Below are 7549 nucleotides of genomic sequence, written 5' to 3'. Positions count from 1 at the left end.
TACAGTCTGAAGTTGTTGTTTCCTGGTAAGGGCCTTCAGTTACCTAAAAGATTTGGATCCTGTGAAATAAGATTATTTCGTGTTACAATAAGAACAACATATACATACATACATACACACATATATATACATACATATATATATATACATATATAAATATATATATATATATATATATTATATATATATATATATATATATATATATATATATATATATATTTCTGGCTCCCGTCGAAGGATCAAACCCAGTCTCTCTCAAGGCAAGACCTGGGTTCTAGATCCCATGAGAATCAGAAATTTATTCATTTCTGTTTCACGTGTGATTGAGTGCTGATTACTTATATGTGTGTGTGTGTGTGTGTGTGTGTGTGTGTATATATATATATATATATATATATATATATATATATATATATATATATATATATATATATATATATATATATATATATATATATATATATATATATATATATATATACTTCAGTACTCTATCATCAGCAAACATCCTTCCATTTCACATTGATTTCTCATCCATTTTCTTACATGACAACTTTGCATATATATATATATTACGATCTCGCTTTTCGGAGATCGACAGGTTCTTTACTGAAACAAGTAGTTGGGCTGAAATGACTGACGAGAGGTGACAAACAAAGGAGAGAGGCAGAACAAATAAAAAGTTTACCTTAAAATTGATTTATTTACAGTAAGCTAAGTTATTTACACAATGTACCAGTTGAGTCAAAGGTTCAATTAGAATAAAAATGAACATTATACAAATGAATTAAACTCATTACAGCAGCAACAATCAAAAACAAAAAAAATAAGATAAAGACTCAGTACACAAATGAACATGAAAAAAAGTATCAAAAAACATCAGGCATGGGCAGTTCAACAAACTTCATGCTTACAACATAATCAATAATTAAGTAACATGAACCCTCAAGCAATATAAATAATATGATACCAAGGCGGTATAACAAAAATAGCAGCATAAATAACAAATAATAAATTCAAAATGAAGCAGCACAAGAAACGGTATTAGCGGACGAACTCCATAGAGCCGTGGAAGCAGCCCCAAGCTGCTGACCAGAGGAACACTGCAGGACAACTAAGACAGAGCCGACACGACAGCCATCTCGTCCTCAAGCACAGTGCTGACGTCCTCCTCCAGTACTGACGACCGCGACAGAGCCGACACGGCAACCATCTCGCCCTCCCAGAAACGTGCTGTCCTCCTCCATCTACGACAACCAAGACAGAGCCGACACGGCAACCATCTTGTCCTTAGAAACTCTGCGCTGCTCTGCTGCTAGGACCGGACTCACAGGTACGAATACCTGCTGCTGCTACCCCAACGGACTCGCTACTGCCCTGGACCACCGGTCGTTCTGCCCTCCAGAACCTGGCTCGTTGCTGCTACGAACCTGACTTGTTGCTGTTACGAACCTGACTCGCAAAGTCGCAGGTACGGATATCTGCTGCTGCTGCTACTCCAACATGGCTTGCTGCTGCCTCAACCTAACTCGTTGCTGCTACGAACATGACTTGTGCTGTTACGAACCTGACTGACGAAGTCTGACGCCATCCATCAGACGTCAACTCGCCAGTAATTAAAACAAACAAAAACAAAGGCAACAATCCACTAAAGGAACAATCGACAAACGATTGTTCCTAACAATATAACATATATATATATATATATATATATATATATATATATATATATATATATATATATATATATATATATATATTATACTTCCTCTGATTTCTCATGTCACTCCATTCATAAAGATACATTACATATAAGTACATAAATAAATATTCAAGCATTCTACAAGAACTAAAAGGAAGAAAGAAAAAGCAACCCATTTCACGAAATATCACCGTCTGCGAAACTGAAAGTCTTTGACCTAAACATACGGAAATTAATCGTATTTAGAGCTAGGCATTTCTCTATGCATTAGCCGATGACAGTATTGTCGACAGGAAATCCACAGTAGTTCCAGCCTCAAGGCTTTTGAGCAACAGAGGCCAACGAATGAAGACGAGTTTCTAAGAAAGCTTCTGCCTTGGGGAATTACTTCGTGAGCCACCATCAAAGGACGCTGAGTGTATTGGGAAGAGATAGGCACCCCGTTTTCTATGCTCTGGTCCGTCTCTCCGTTACTTTTAGGGGAAGCTAAAGAAGCTTAAAAGCCGTGTTAAATTGGTGGCGGTCACACGCTCTGTGCTCGGTGAAGCTCTGGTAGAGGGAGAACAAATCCTCTCACGATTCTTCTTTTGTAGAAGTGAATGACAAAGGATTGCCATGTATTGGCAGTGCTCAATTTCATTTTCTTTTTGTTGAAACTTCCCTTCATTTCTCCTTTGCATTCATTTTGTTTTTAATGTCTTTCCTTTCTTCTTTGCATTTTCTTTTCGTTTCATCTGTCACCCCTACCTTCTCTAAACCTTGGAATTGCATTCTTCTGTGTTGCCTGCTCTGAATATGAACTTCTCTGTTCAAGTATGGATGGATGTATGATATTTAGGGCAAAAGCCCAGGCACTGGGGCCAAGAAGGCCATTCAGCGCCCCTCTCTTCAAGGGATGAATGATGTGGTCACTTTTTTCTAATTATGGATTCAGTTTTTGTTTTTTTGCTTTTGTTCTTGTTAGGGTACATCATATATGACCTTCACAAGCGATGGGACTGAACTGCATCACAGTACAGACTTTGTCAACACTGTGCCTTGCACAAAATAGCAGGTACAATTATCAAATGTGGAGAGAAAAGCAAAGACAAATGTTCCTGAGTGAATGTAACTGTTAGAACTAAAGAAATGAAGGCCATAATTATCAAATGTAAAGAGAAAATGTGATATACTGACTGTGTCTAATTCATAATGAAAAAGCAAAAGAAAAATGTTCTTGAGCAGATATAACTGTTCAAGCTAACAAAGAAATGGAGGTCACAACTATCAAATGTAAAGAGAACATAATATATTGGCTAAGATTATCTAATTCTTATTGAAAAGCAAAAAAAATGCTCCTGAGCGAATGTAACGCATTTTGAGTGGAGTTTTGTCGACAATGACAGGAGGCCAAAAAAGGCAAAAAAAAAAAAAAAAAAAACTTTGAGAGGTGTTGTTAACTTATTTTCAGGACGTTATTTTTTTTCAAGATGGGCGTTGTTAGGAGACGCCATATTTGAAGCTGTTGTGTTATTGTTGTTGTTGTTGTTGTTGTTGTAAAGCCATCCCGATTTTATCGTTTAAATTTCTCTAAACTTTTATGGAAGGGTGAGGTGTTTATTGACAAGGGAAGTTGTCAATGTATCTTCCCTAATATCACAGCGTTCATTGAATATATATATTATATATAACTCTCTCTCTCTCTCTCTCTCTCTCTCTCTCTCTCTCTCTCTCTCTCTCTCTCTCTCTCTATATATATATATATATATATATATATATATATATATATATATATATATATATATATATATATATATATTATATATATATATATATATATATATATATATATATGTATTATGTATATATATATATATATATACTCTACTATATATATATATATATATATATATATATACAATTATTTTGGTAGATCACCACTTGGCTGAACATACTTTACATAACTCCTTCATCCAGAAAATACTAAACATTTTCGTGTTATGCACTTTCCAACGGTAAGTCACGCTTAAAAAGGCGGATGCCGGAATATTGCCGAAGAAGGCTCGTTATTTTATTATTTTTAAGATTTACTAAAATTCTACTACAATAATTCACGTAACATGAAAACTCTTTGTAATGGATCAAATCCTTCACGTCAAACAGACGTTATATGAAACACCAATGACTCACTAATCAATATATAGACTCCGTAGGGCTATAGTTCTATGTTGCACCTTTCAAACCTTCTTACTGTCAGTTGCCGTCTCACTGCTGAATGATCTCTCATAGGTCCCAGCACTTGGCGTTTGGGCTAAATTCTATATTCTATCTATCTAATCAATATACTACAATAACATCAATATATTACAGTAACATATTCTGAAAAGTACAAGTGGTTTTAGATGATATACTCGTATAGTAGGAATGACATAGTTAAAAAAAATGTCTCCTCTCTCTCTCTCTCTCTCTCTCTCTCTCTGAGGTTTAATGTCTTCAAAAGCCTTTGCCTTCGCCTCCGCATTTTATGTAATTCAAATGACAAGTTTCCCTTCGGGGAAAGGTAACACAGTTTCCTCTCGTTACATTGTAAATTTTGTCGCGTACTTCGATCGAATTGAAGGAATATCGGAAAGCATTTTCCCTAGACGTAACCGAGTATCGGGACCTTTCCCTGAAAAAAGCGGGACGCTAAATCTTAAAAACTAACCAGAGAATTTTCTTGAAAATAATTTTATTATGTTTCCCTACACTAAATTACTCTACAGGTACTAATCTAACTAGCCTAACCTAGGGGCATGTGAAACAACCAGGGCTAGTGCAATACCAGCATGCATCTCAGGAATTTGCTACCGGGAACCAGGTTTTCACCAGGTAGGGTGGTATTGCTTCTCAAGGTCGGAGGTATTGCTTCCCAAGGTAGGTGGTATTGCTTCCCAAGGTAGGTGGTATTGCTTCTCAAGGTAGGAGGCATTGCTTCTCAAGGTAGGTGGCATTGCTTCTCAAGGTAGGAAGCATTGCTTCTCTAGGTAGGAGGTATTGCTTCTCAAGGTAGGTGGTATTGCTTCTCACGAATGGGCATCGAATGACAGTGCAAATATCATGCGAGTGAAATAACGCAAAATTCTGACGAAGTCAGGACTGAGATCTTTCGACATGAAACTTGACCACAGGTATAAGGAGTAGGTAGGAAATACTTTAAAAGAACTTGGACCTGTGTGTTGCAACACACTGGGTAGGTACCCAAGTACCTTGGAGCACCGAAAGGACAAGCTCCCGGGCGGGTAACGGAAGAGAGGAGTGGTGCCAGCTGATTCTTTTTCAGGTTATCAAACAAGATGACTTTCATACCTGAAAAGCTTCTCTCCCCCTTCGTGTGTCGTCTGCAAAACTCATTATATTCCTCGAGAAGGGTTTCGTTTATGAAGTAAAGCGCATAGTATCACTCTTCCAGGTGTCAAAATAGATATAAGATTACTCATTCGTCATCATTCTTGGTATTCCAAGAGATAAATGTCGACGAAGGTTTTTTCCTTAAGTGAATCTTGGCATATGTCACTCCCTAGCAAACATGTTCCTTGTCAGAAATCTAACAAAACATATTTTTTTTAGCAATACTTCAATATTTCTTTAAAATGTGCAGTAGGCTATATATAGACGTTACATACTCATTAACATTTAAGTCAAAATTTGTGGTCTGAAATCTATTGATGGATTATATACTGTATATATATATTTTTTTAACGAGAGAAAATATTTCATAGTCATACAATGTGTGTGTATATATATATATATATATATATATATATATATATATATATATATATATATATATATATATATATATATATGTATATTAATTCCTATGCAGCCATCAGTGATCCCATTCATATTCTTAAACAGTACCTGAGTACCGTATCAGCCCTGATGAATGACTTGTGTCTAGTAATCTATAAGGTGGAAAAGGTGTGTATGATATCACCCCCCAATTCTATTCACCATAGAGGGTATTTCCCCTATATGCATACCCGCGTCTGAGTTACCTGTTTGTTGCACTGTACTTTTAAATCTTTTGCACAATAAAGCGTTTCACATGAGTCCTGGAAAACTAGTAAAATTAATCGCTACTGTTACTTTCAGAACAAAGAAGATGAGTTTATATTCCTTGGCGTTGGCGCAATATTCCTGCTCTATAAAAGACCAACTCATTCTACTCTTATGTAAGCGTGGGCTCACGAGAGAGAGAGTGAGAAAGAGAGACGTACCGACCTCAGTCACCGGGGTCCGTTTAGTTACCTCCTCGCACCTGAGGTGAACCAGAGGGTATAATGATTGAGGTCCCGTGCGTGTATTTAATGTGGTTCCAGTAGCATTCGCGTTTGCGTCGAAGCGTTCCAGACAGGATAAGGAATTGGCACGTCGAGAGATAAGCAGCTGGTTTTTCAAGGAAGGTTTAAAGGAAGATGTCCTTCCAGCAATTGGACGGGAGTGTCCTGAGGTTTCTGCTGATCTGCATAGCACTATGGAGATCCGTCTGTCAGGACATACCACGTAAAGATGTGACTGACTGTCAGATGAGTATTCTAGGAAGCGCTGAATGTTATCAGATGGACCAAGTTTGACTTGTTTTCACATATAGGTTTTATTTCATATTACTGGTACTTGCTAAGAGTTAAATTTTTTTTTTTTTACATTCAGCAAACGAAGGGATTTTTATATTTCTGATACCTGCTAGGAGTTTAATTTTTTATTTTTACATTTTCCAAACGAAGGGATTACTTTATATTTCTGATACCTGCTAGTAGTTTTTTTTTACATTTTCCAAACGTAGGGATTATTTTATATTTCTAGTACTTGTTAGTTTATTTTTATTTTTACATTTTCTAAACGAAGGGATTATTTTATATTTCTGATACTTGCTAGGAGTTTATTTTTTTTTTTTACATTTTCCAAACGTAGGGATTATTTTATATTTCTAGTACTTGTTAGTTTATTTTTATTTTTACATTTTCTAAACGAAGGGATTATTTTATATTTCTGATACTTGCTAGGAGTTTAATTTTTTTTTTTTTACATTTTCCAAACGTAGGAATAATTTTATATTTCTAGTAATTGTTATTTTTTTATTTTTAAATTTTCTAAACGAAGGGATTATTTTATATTTCTGATCTTGCTAGGAGTTTAATTTTTTTTTATTTCCAAACATGCAAGGTTATTTTATATTTCTAGTATGACCCAGTTTATTTTTATTTTTACATTTTCTAAACAAGTTGTTTTATATTTCTGATACTTGCTAGGAGTTTAATTTTTTTTTACATTTTCAAACGTGGGATTATTTCTTCTAGTACTTGTTGTTTATTTTTATTTTTATTTTTCTAAACAGAAGGGATTATTTTATGGCTGATCACTTGCTAGGAGTTTAATTTTTTTTTAAATTTTCCAAACGTAGGGATTATTTTATATTTCTAGTACTTGTTAGTTTATTTTTATTTTTTACATTTTTTCTAGAAACAGAGGATTATATTTTATATTTCTGATACTTGCTAAGGAGTTTAATTTTTTTATTTCCAAACGTAGGGATTATTTATATTTCTAGTACTTGTTAGTTTATTTTTATTTTTACATTTTCTAAACGAAGGGATTTTTATATTTCTGATACTTGCTAGGAGTTTAATTTTTTTTTTTTACATTTTCCAAACGAAGGGATTATTTTATATTTCTTTACTTGCTATAAGTTTAAATTCTTTATTTTTTTTTTTGCATTTTTATAAGCGAAGTTAGCAAATTTAGGTATGCATATGATGTATTTACATATGATGTAATATTATTCTACTACTTCCCTGAACCCTGTTTCGTTAGTTAAGATATC

The sequence above is a fragment of the Macrobrachium rosenbergii genome, chromosome 52, assembly GCF_040412425.1.
Source record: "Macrobrachium rosenbergii isolate ZJJX-2024 chromosome 52, ASM4041242v1, whole genome shotgun sequence".
Classification (NCBI taxonomy): Eukaryota; Metazoa; Arthropoda; class Malacostraca; order Decapoda; family Palaemonidae; genus Macrobrachium; species Macrobrachium rosenbergii.
The sequence above is the reverse complement of the archived record's forward strand: the minus strand, read 5'-3'. Positions refer to the sequence as shown.